Source organism: Bidens hawaiensis, unplaced genomic scaffold, assembly GCF_021521415.1.
Source record: "Bidens hawaiensis isolate Kalapana, Puna unplaced genomic scaffold, B.hawaiensis_p1.1 tig00002553_1, whole genome shotgun sequence".
NCBI classification, from domain to species: domain Eukaryota; kingdom Viridiplantae; phylum Streptophyta; class Magnoliopsida; order Asterales; family Asteraceae; genus Bidens; species Bidens hawaiensis.
In genome coordinates this window covers 433,253-445,386 of record NW_027491139.1, presented here as the reverse complement: position 1 = coordinate 445,386, position 12,134 = coordinate 433,253, and the positions used below count along the sequence as shown (strand labels likewise).

The window sequence follows — 12,134 nt, the reverse complement described above, 5'->3', positions numbered from 1 at the left end:
CTACAAGTTTAGTTTTGACAACTACATTGAAAGTTGAAAACTATCCAAACTTCCAAAGGTGCATTACGATTCTTGCATCCTCTAAAATTGTTGGCAGTTTAATGACAAAACTATTGTCAAAATCCTTAATAACTTGTTTCTAGTGAAAATCATCCGCTTAAATATAGCACATTTCTTAACCTTTTTTTTTATCTTGGATGCTCACCATTTGTATGAAATTTCAGCCCTAAACCGCTAATTACGGTCTTAACTCTTATGAAAAGACCGAGTGGGTCTGCCAGACAATTTTGCTTGTTTGGTAGTTTGTGGTACTTTGATAGTTTGCACAAAGTTATTTATTTATTTTTTGCAACAATGTTACCTTTCTAACCGAACTTGAAAATGTTCGTTTTAAGTTCTTGCTAATAAATTTTTTATGATGTTGTATGTGTATATTGGTGCATTGATATATTATAACTATTTTTATTTAAATTGTATATTTTGGTTACTTTAACGTCCAAAAATATAGTTTGCATTCAAATCCTTACAAGATTTGGTGAAAGTAAAGTGAAAAAAATTTGGTGTTGCAAAAAGTTCCCCACTTCTACTTTCAAAGGTAGCTACGTAGTAAATTTTATGATTATTGGAAACATCAAGTCGTTGCGTTTTTTTTTAGTACTAAAGTAAGTTTGTTTTGATGTAATTGCTCTTTGGTTTGTGCTGTGGTTGTTTGTCTGTTGCTATTTGTGTGAATAAATTTTTACAGTTGATTAAGAAAATAGTGTTGTTGTCTGTGTAAATAAATTTTACGGTTTATTTAGAAAATAGACGCCAACCACTAAATCTTTGCTAAGTGATGAGGTGGCGCCGGTTTTAAAAAAAAGGATGAGGTGGCATCGCTAACCTTGCATATTTCTAGAAGTAGAAAGTTTGGAATTTACATTTTTAAATTATTAAAACGTTGAGCACACAAAATTAAATTCCCCTCGTTTATTTGTCAAACCAGTCCTGCTACTATGAATGATGGTAATAATCTATTTGAAATCTTATTTGTTCCCAATTATTATTTTTATAATTTATTATTGTTATAAGATAACTAGTTTTTATCCCTCGTATTACGAGGGTTATTTTATATTATTTATTGTTAATATTTATTTATTTTTTGAATTTTTATTTTTTTTATTGTATGAAAGTTAATAACATACTTATAGTTTGATGATAAATTGTTTCACAAATAAATGAGATGATATAACCTGGTTTAAAAGCTATATGGGTACCGTTTATTTTTTTTACTATAAAATCAGTTTTTTAAATATAAATTATATATATCTTTTTTTAAATAAATCATATATTAATTTTTAGTATATCACTACCTTATAGGATTTTTATATCAAATATTTGGTGAGATTAGTTTTTAATTTGATGAGATGTTATAACCCGTTTAAGAAATATCTGGGTTTGATATGACTCATACCTATGAATTCGGGTCAAATGCATAAGAAGCCTCCATTTAAAAATTAAGCAAATCTGGTGACTCCAAAAAAATGGAGAGCGGCCACATCGTGACACATAGGATTTTTATGTTTTCGTTTATATATATATTATAGATGAGTATGTTTGGCAGGAAGTTTTTAAGAAAAAAATTCTAATTAATTAAAAACATTGTTTGGTTCAAGAAGCTTGAAGCTTTTAGGTTAGGAGAAAAAACTTAAAACTTGAAGCTCCTACTAGTAGCGTTTAGAAAAAAACCACAAGCTTAAATTACTTAAATAACCTAACAAAATAAATACATATGCTATTATGTTTTTTTTTAGTTATGCCTATTTTGGTCATTTTATACATTTTATGAAAAGTTTCTGTTATTTTGTCAAACATCTAATTATATTTAAAAAGCTACCAGCTACAGCTAATAGCTAACGACTACCAGCTTCAAGCCACCATCTTACAGCTACAACTACCGACTAGTTTTGCCAAACATATCAAATATGTAAGGTTAACCTTTTGTTAGCAACCATGTGAGAAAAAAATAGTAAGTGTTAAGTTTAAATCCACATTTAAGGCATCCTAAAGAGACATAGGTTACATGCATAGCGTAAACTTCATTTTATCTTATTTGTTACTAAAATATTAGTGGTCGGATTTTTTATTTTTTAGACAGCTAATTTTTGAAACTTTCATTCATGACTCAAGTGAGACTAGAACTAATAAATATTGGTTGTTTGGTAAATTTTCTTTAAAGAAAACAAATTTTGACTTGAAAAACATAAACTTATAAATTTAAATGTGGTTTTCTTTGAAAAAAAATTGTGGATATTGTTGGGTAGGAAATTTTGACCAATAAAATTAATTAAAAACCTTTTAGAAAACAAATTTGTGACCAAGAAGATATGCGAAAGAAGTCCAATTAGTTCATCCCATCATAGCCATACCAACCCGGTTCAAACATAGCCACAGAAAAAACTTGAAACATTAAATAAAGGGCCTGAAAAAAGTAAAACAAAAGGTAATGACTAATGAATCAAATACTTATAAATGTTACATCTCGCAATTTTCTTTTGGCAGGTATCTAGAAGTGGATTAACTATAATAACTTCTATGTACTTATTTGCACTATCTATTTATATTTGCCCCGTCTAAAAAAAAGCCTATTAGATTTGTTATTCTTTTACTTTACCGAGTTTCTAAAATTTGACCTATTTTTTTACGTTATTGACTTGTTTTCCTTAAACACTTAATACAAATTTAATTATAGTGATAACTTTATAGTTTTTTGTTACGCCACACAACAAAAGACCCAAATCGAAATCTTTAGTTATTGTGATCCGATTTCGACTTAATAAATAATACATACATAACAAAAAATACATACATAATAAAAAATAAGTTATAAAATCTAAATGTCAATTCATAAAAACTTTTACATGCAATATACTGATATATTGTATTCTTATTAGAAACTAACATAGTTAAACATTATGCGAAATCATGATTGCTTGTCCACTTGGAACTACACAATACAAATAAAATTGCACACCCATAACGTATGTCTTTTAAAAACATGTAGCGTGAATAACATTAACTCAATCAATAAACATTTAGCTATCCGATTCAAGCTGTTTACATGATAATAAGACATAGGATAGTTACCCGATCTATGTGATACCGTTGCTAATTAACAAATTTTGGGTAATTAATAAAAAAAGAAAATCACAAGACTAGTCGTTTTTGCATTTTGATACACCTCTAGCTATAGGCATGTACTGATTATGTATACGAAATATTACAAATTAACTACTTTCATGATAAAAGAAATAGTACTACGAAACACTAAGAAAGCATTAAATGTGTATTTGGTGAAGATTTAGCATAATCATATAATATTGAAAATTTTCGTAATATATTATTATGTATTATTTAACTAGTGGAAAGTAAACATATAAATTAAATTAACGTGTTAATTGTGAGAATCAAGTACGGTAATTATATATATAAATAGAGTAATTATGTAATTACTCTATGATGTAATTACATAATTACTCTACTTATTATATATACAAATAATCTACTTGATTCTCACAATTAACGTTAATTTAATTTGTATTTGATCAAAACCCTATTTAACTATATATATGAATGCAGTGAAAATAATTACATAATGATAGTTTATTAAATCATATTTCTTGGTTATGGTTTAAACTAGTAATTTCAATAAACCGGTCATTACTAGCATAATAAAAACCTTTAAAATACTGAGTATTATTATTGAGCTATGTATAATTATACAATAAAAAAATAACTAGAAATGAAGCTTGATCAAGCTATACTTGTTTAACTTAATCAACCAGTGTATACTACTTTTCTATTATTTACTTTTTTTATTTTTATTTGTGGTTGTAAATAGGAAGCGTAAGGTTGCGAACCCCAGTTATTTTAATTTTGGTCTCCAAGCTTACTTCTTGCATTTTGGAGTTACTATATTTACTATTTAGCCACTTCAAATTAAAAAAAATAATAATAATAAAAAATTGTACGTGTTAATTATATAAAAAAAAAGATTATTACATAATATATTACATCTAATATAAATTAAAAGAAATAAGTATATGGATGAGTAAAATATAGTATTTGTATAATTTTAATATAAAAGGTAAAATAATTCAATAAACTCCTAATACGCATCTCGTTATTAAATAATAAATCGTTGATGCATTTAGATTTGAAAATCATATGTATATGTTTTAAGTTATTAATTGTTTGATTTTATATTGTTGAACATGGGACCTTCCATTGGTATAAGTTTTACTATTCTTTGTCAACGAATATTCTTTATCTTATAGCGAAAGAAAAGAATAGAAACTCTGGAAATCTATGGCGTCACGGCTGATATAAGTTTTGATGACCCCTCATAGCTCTTGTTAATGTTCAAGTAAATTACATATTTATCCATTTGCTTTGGTTCGGCTATAATCATAGTATTATCATATTGCATAATAGCAACTTAGTTTTATAAACCTTTTCATATATGCCTACGTATCCCTTGTATAAAAATGTTAGTTAGGGTTTTGTGAATTTTAACATGTTTAGCTTTACCTCTGTTCCCCTTGTATGAAGGTATAATAGTTATGTTTTAATTTTATGGTTTTTGTTGGCCGGCCTATGTGTATTTTGGTTTAGAGAGACTTGCGTAGAGAGGTGATAAGAGTTTTTACTTTTATGTTTGTTTAGGAACCAAAAGTAAAAGATTGAGTTTTTACTTTTATTTTGAATCCGCCATCTCATATATATATATATATATATATATATATATATATATATATATATAGTGTATTTAAATTAAAATATGAAAGTACAATAAGCACCAACTTTTATTATATAAGTGGCAGATCTAGAAGAAAAATTGAAGAGTAATACGTGATAAAAAATTTTTGTTAATGAATAGCCAATACATAAACGAAGAAGAAAAACAAAGTTATTGTCTTAAAAGATATTTCGTCAGGAATGTTGAGAGGTGACGCAGACTACCTCAACCTATGCTAGATTTAACATGCAATATGTAAGATGATAAAATTGTGAGTCTATCATTTAAAGCAAGAAACAATCATAATGCATGTTTGAAAAAAATTAACATATATTTTCAACACTTCTAATTTAAATGTTTAAGTTTTGTCAATGAAGCTAAGCTATCCTGTTACGTAACACCAGAACATATTGTAAGTGCAGGATATAACAATATTTAATATGAATATGAACATTAAACTATTAGATAAGAGATAGAGGGTGCGCTTGTTTATATTATAATCACGAGGATCATGAAGCTTCAAGCGTCAAACCAGTATTTGAATCCTTGATCGTCACGTACTATAGTTTCTTGATGACCACGTGATTCTTCTAACTCACTTTATTTGCTAATAACATTTAAATTTGAATTCTTTAATCTCCATGTTTGAATATTTTAATTACATGAAACAATTCGAATCGAACACGTAAGTATGTTACCCAGGTGTCAATATATCAAATGATGACCTTTTACTTTTCTGATGAAAAGGGTCATGAAAAGGTTAATACTTAATAAAACAAATAAAAAAGAGTAACAATGTGTAACCTAGAGGTGGGGTACATATCACATATGTCACTATATAAAAATATGGCACGAATATAATATATTCACCTAAACAAATTTGGATTAGGTTTAGATAAATCAAAACATATTAAAGAATTTATTTTTGAAATCAATTCATATCCATGGATTAACCGGTTGTCTCATATTAACTCACAGGTTAAATCCTGTTGCCAATTAGGTCAAAATTTATAAGTGAAATGAAGTTGGCTTACTATGGTATAAGTGTAATTGTTCTACATATATTTTTAACTTTGAGCATAAACGTATAATTTTAAAGCAGTAACGAATAGTATGAAAAAGTTAAAATCAGAGTGTTAAACATGTCATGTATGTGTCATCTTGCAAATATTCAAGTCATGCAAGTTCATTGAACTTTCTTGTCCGTATCATGTTCAACCCATCAATTCATCAGCCAGAAAACAAAACTTATTTAATACCGTAATAATTATGTTGGTGGAATGTCACATTATATTTATACTTGCATTTTAAAAAAATTGAGAATATTGACGGGGAAAAACGAAGAAAGTAACCACTCACAATTTGAAATGAAGTAATCTAATAGAAAATTAGGGGTCAAAACCATTACTTTTTTATTACTAAGCTACTTTTTTATGTTTATATTAGTTTTTATCCCCTGTATTACGAGGGTTGTTTTATATTATTTGTTTTTAATATTTATCTACTTATTAAATTTTTTAATTGTATAAAAGTTAATAATATACTAATAGTTTGATATTAAATTGTTTTACAAATAAATTAACCCGGTTTAAAAGCTATATGAGTTTGATGAGACCCAAGACCCGTTTATTTTTGGTTTTTTTAATTATAAATAACATATATCTTTTTTTAAATAAATCAGATATTAATTTTTAGTATATTCCTACTTTATAGAATTTTTGTATCAAATATTTGGTGATATTAGTTTTTAATTTAATGAGATGTTATATCCCGTTTGAGAAATATCTGGGTTTGATAAGACCCATACCCGTGAATTCGGGTCAAATGCATGAGAAACCTCCATTTAAACATCAAACAGATCTAGTGACTCCAAAAAAAGGGGAAGCGACCACATCGCGACACGTAGGATTTTTATATTTTCGTTTTTATATATTATAGATAGATAGATAGATAGATAAGATCTTTTAAAAAACCTAATGGTTACATATTAAAAATAGATGTCACTTAAGCGGCAAACGACATCTAAATTGAAATATTTTGTTAGAAATTTCCCTGGAGAAACTCATAATTAAATTACGGTAAAACTAATTAACGGGCCACACTTTAAACATCAAAGAGCTTCCTAAAAAAGACATAGTTAAGGTCGTGATTCTTTTAACGGTTCCTAATAGTCAAATATTTTGCCAGGTGAAAATAGAGGTGCACATTTAAACCAGTTAACCGTTTAACTGGTTTCACCTCAGAAAAAACCGGCGGTTAGTAACCGGTTATAGATTTTGGCCCAGAAACCGGTTAATAACTACAAAACTGTTTAACCGAAACCGGTTTTTATCCGGTTATTTACCGGTTAACCGGTTCAGTTATTCCCGAAACTGGTTATACTGGTTAGGTGTTTGTGCTTGAAAACCGGTTAGCATACGACCCGATTAACCCGACTAACCGATTAATTGACCGTTGACCACTAACCTCTTATTAAATTAACCTGTTTTCAAATATCCAGTTTGTGCGTGTCTAGATGAAAATGGGTTTAAAAGTCAGCTGAACGCCTGAACTGTTTGGGCTGTAATTAAAAATAATTGGGCTCACAAATGAGCCTTGTTTTAATCTACGGACCCAAGATTAAAAGAAGAAAAACAAATTTAAAGACGTTTTCTTTTGGGCGGGCAAGAAATTGAAATAACCGAAATAATCGAACATAATCGTAAAATGACTCATCGATTTTATGTTTGTTTAGGAACCAAATTTTTTGTTCGCTTTCGGCTTTGCATATACCGAAAATCAAACCAACCTGTAAAAACTAAACCGACTTTTATAACCGAAACTGATCCAGCAAAAACCAACTTTTAATATTTAATTTATAGATTATATTTTTTATTTTTGAATGCTAACTACATTATTAAAAAAGAAATAATAATAATAATAATAATAATAATAAACTCTGTAGCCAAAAAATTTAGACCCCAGGTCCCCAAATGTGTAATAGGACCAATCTTTTAAACGCAAATTTATTATGCTGGGTCATATTTTTCGGCTCAATAGTTAAAATTGAACTAGTTTTATCTTACTGCACTATCGTGCCTTCGGGCGAGTGTTTACGGGTGTTGTCCTTATGTGAGGGTTTTTCCCGGATCGAAAGACGAGTGTATCCCGATACAATGAATTTAGCCAGTATCCCATTTGAAAAATTCGTTGGCCGTTAAAAAAAAGACACATATAATTCTCTATAAATACTATTGAATCACGCATTTCCCCTTCCCTCTCAACGAATACAATATGAATAGCAGATTCAGCAACAACATAATTAAAACATCAATACTTGGCGATGGAATTAAAATTATGGTTATCGACCATAAGCAAGACTTTCTAGCATCTGTCTGAAATCCTGAAGTATAATTTTCATAAAAGTGTTCACAAATATATATACTTGATTTTAACAAAATCATATAAAATATATGCATAAAATCAGAAAGTGTTGTTAGCTTTGTTATTCTCACTTCTCAAATCAAATTTTGTTGTGCTTAATGTCTATTGAGATGCATTAAAAAAAAAAGAAAAATAAATACTTCCCTTCATTTATTGTTTTGTAATTTCATTAATGTGAACGGGTAAGACTGTCATGAAATTAGTGGTTTATTACCGGCTTGAAGTAATCCCAAATGCCAGTTCCAAACAATTCTCTACTATCAAATGTGTAATACGACCAAGACCCTATTTTTTACTTTAAATCAAAAAAATTATGAATTTTTATTAATCAATGAAAAATAGACTCTTTACTCTTTAGGTGATAATGCTAAATTTCTCTAGTTTTTTTATTGGCTAGTTATTGTGTGATCTTGCATATGTATTATATTTGATTATGAACATCTGGTAGACATGAGTGTGTTTTTATAAATTTTTACTAGCAAATGACTTGATTATGTTCATGTTCTAAATATTATAAAGATAAAAGATAAAAGACATTTCACATCTACTCTCCATCAAATCTATCAAAACTAAGTTTATTTAACATATATGATTAAAAGTTGAAGACACTCCAAATGAATGTAAACTAGTTTCATAATAAACATGCAAAGACAGGCAAGTTTTTGGTCCATGAAACCTTTCTTATAAATCAAACCAAACCTTTAGTTTCAAGTTTCAACACAAACATGGCCAACTTATGTTCAATCTTTACTCTTTCTCTTCTCACTTCCATGTCCCTTATAACGGTTCATGCCACCGCAACCTTCTGGCGAAAACCCCTCAAAAGCAAACCATTTAAGCTCGGATCAACCAAACTCAGCCACTTTCAGTTCTACTGGCATGACGTCCAAAGCGGATTAAACCCGACCTCCATTAACATTGTTAACCCACCGCCTAGTAACGTATCGCACACCACGGGGTTTGGCATTGTTAACATGTTTGATGACCCTTTGACCGCTAGGCCCGAAAATGGTTCAAAGATATTAGGACGTGCTCAAGGGTTTTATGGGCTAGTTTCGCAAGAGGAATACGCGTCATTAATGGTTATGAATTTTGTGTTTACGACGGGTAGGTATAGTGGGAGTATGTTGACGGTGATGGGGCGGAATCCGGTGTTTCAGAAGACGAGAGAAATGCCGGTGATCGGAGGTACCGGGCTGTTTAGGTTTGCTAGAGGGTATATTCATGCGACCACTCATACATTGAACACACAAACACGAGATGCTATTGTTAGGTACAATGTTTATGTTTTACATTATTGAAAGTGTTGTGTTGATATAATTATTTTAAAAAGAGAATAAAGATGTTACAATAAAAGTGCCATTTCACAATTTTACATAGTTGCAATTAGTTCAACATGATGCAAATGATACTCAATGTGGAATGATATGCATCTAGGATTTATGACTAGTTCGGCTGGTTAAACTTGTAACTGCGTGTGTTATAGGTCTGTTTACGAATTAACAGGTTGGACATAAATGAAACTGTCGATTGTGAGTGAACAAAACAAATCAGTGAAGACACAAAGAAAATTGTCCATGTTTCGAATTTAGCTTTCATTGGTTTTCTACCATGACCACTTAAAGGTCACTTCATATCACTTGACAAACATTACCTACAATTATCTTATGCACTTTGTTATCAGGGTATTGACAAGGTTTACTGGGTAATATGTTCTCATGCTTAAGAAAAAGGTCTATGCTTACTTTCGCCTTTAACGAACAATAGGAAATTATGACAAAACCTACAAATTGAACAGACGAATCATCATAACCACCAAATTAATTGTGTGTATTTCTAAAACATTTAGAATAAGCGAAATGAAATGTCACCAATCACATGCACACACGCTTCATTTTCCTTATTTAACTAGCAGTTTGCTCGTCCGGTGGACGGGAATATCAACGCAGTAAGGTGATACTAACATTAAGTCAATAACACATGGAAACAACTGATCATATAAAAACATAAGTCTAGCTCTGATAGTACTTAAAAACACAATATTAAAACATTAAGCGATACGGTCCTCAATCAAGGTCAACCCGATTTACAACACGAGCATTGTTAGTCCTCCTCTTAATAGGCACCCAAGCCTCTTCTGATTCATCTTCGGAACTTGCAATCTCTATCACATCCTCCCATTTTCACTTATCGAGTGCACGAGACCGTTTCTTGAGTCGGTCAGCATTGTGATTCTAAGACAAAATATGTTAATTAACTGTTAGTTATTTTCAAGTAAACACAAAGTAAGAAATAAGTACCTCATCCTTAATATCGACAACAATATCCTTTTGGCAAGAACAATACAGTGGGAGTTTATCAAAGTCCCCCCCCCCCCAAAAAAAAATAAATCTTCTTCCTATTAGTAGCATAATGGTGCAGGTGTTAGTATTTGATTTGAGTACGCTAGCGAGCAAATAAGCAAGTTAAGCTGTTACCTGCTTAATATAAGTGGGTTCACCAACGACATTCTCAGGTTTATGCAGCTAAAAACACAAATGAAAACCAGTTAGGAAGTTCGCGTAACACACAAACTCATATTTACAAGTTAGATCCTTACAATTAAGGAAACAATACACATAAAAAAATCAAAAAATAATGATAATAAAAAAGCTATATGTTGGTACTGTTTTTGAGTTTTGTAGAAACTTAGTATATATACAAAGACACAATCATGGTATCAAATTTCATATATATTATGTAATATCAAAATAATAAAAGTTCAGCAACAACAAAAAAGAATACATTAGAAACTCAAATAACTCAAACATGCTTTCCACCACATGTAACTCATAAAGCTTACTTCTTGTTTCAATAACTTTGTTCTACAAGTAGGAAAATATCAATCGTTAGAGGATAAAGTATAAGAAACTTGGAAACAAAAAAACTGAATTAAAGTACCTCCTCATCATACAAGGATGTGTGATGATTTAACTCTTTATTCATGACGGAAGCACTTAGCAACACAATTAAAAATGAACCTCATAACTACATTTATAAGCAAACAAAATCCAATTATATAGAGTGGTATGCACTACAATTTAGCAACTGCAACACCACATCCTAACTTTATAGGAACTGCAATATATACATTAACTGCTATGAACGAAAATAAAAATATGTAACTACCCACTACTACACCTATTCCCTTCCAACACATTTGATCCACCACACAAAATAACTACCCAATACATACATAATGTGGACATGGGTAGTAGGAAGTTAAACCTAAGTTAGTTACATGCACTTTTTTAGGTGGTAGAATTTAGTTTAATTATACTAATAGTCGAGTGGGAGTAACTATGTCTAAAAGTGGGTGGTTACACATGTAAATGGGTTAGTGGGGTAGTTACATGTAATGAAAAGTAACCGCTTTTTAATCCATCCTTATCAAAGGCCCATATTCGATCTTTGATCTTATCGGACGGCCATAATTAAATCTCACTCTTCTGTAACCTATTATTATAATTTATAAGTTGAATAATTACATACAAATGGCGTTGCAAAAATCCCGACTAGGCACCGATTAATCGCTAGTTCTCACTTCACTGTTTAATTTTGGGCTAGCCGGCCAATTAATCGGTCAACAGTCAAATCCGACCAAAATCAGTGTTTTCCGGCGATAGTCCGACCAAAATAAGCGGAATCCGACGAGATTCCAGCAAAAACCAGCGGTTTCAAGGGAGATTCCAGCCAGTTTCCGACTAAAATATGTTTTTGTAAGTATAAAACTGATAACTACATTTAAAAATGTGTGCGTGTATATATAAAACTGAAAAATATACACTAAAGTCGATTCCGATTAATTACAATTAATTGTTAGTCCCCATCTCACTGTCCGACCAACGACTAGTGATTTTTAAAACACTGCATTTAAAGGTAAAATAAAATGAAT

The 12,134-nt window shown here is 30.1% G+C and overlaps 1 pseudogene; it reads left to right on the top strand.

Annotated features, from left to right (window-relative positions):
- Positions 1 to 8,809: 8,809 nt before the first annotated feature.
- Positions 8,810 to 9,523, top strand: LOC143620152 (dirigent protein 22 pseudogene; annotated as a pseudogene).
- The last annotated feature ends 2,611 nt before the right edge of the window (positions 9,524 to 12,134 follow it).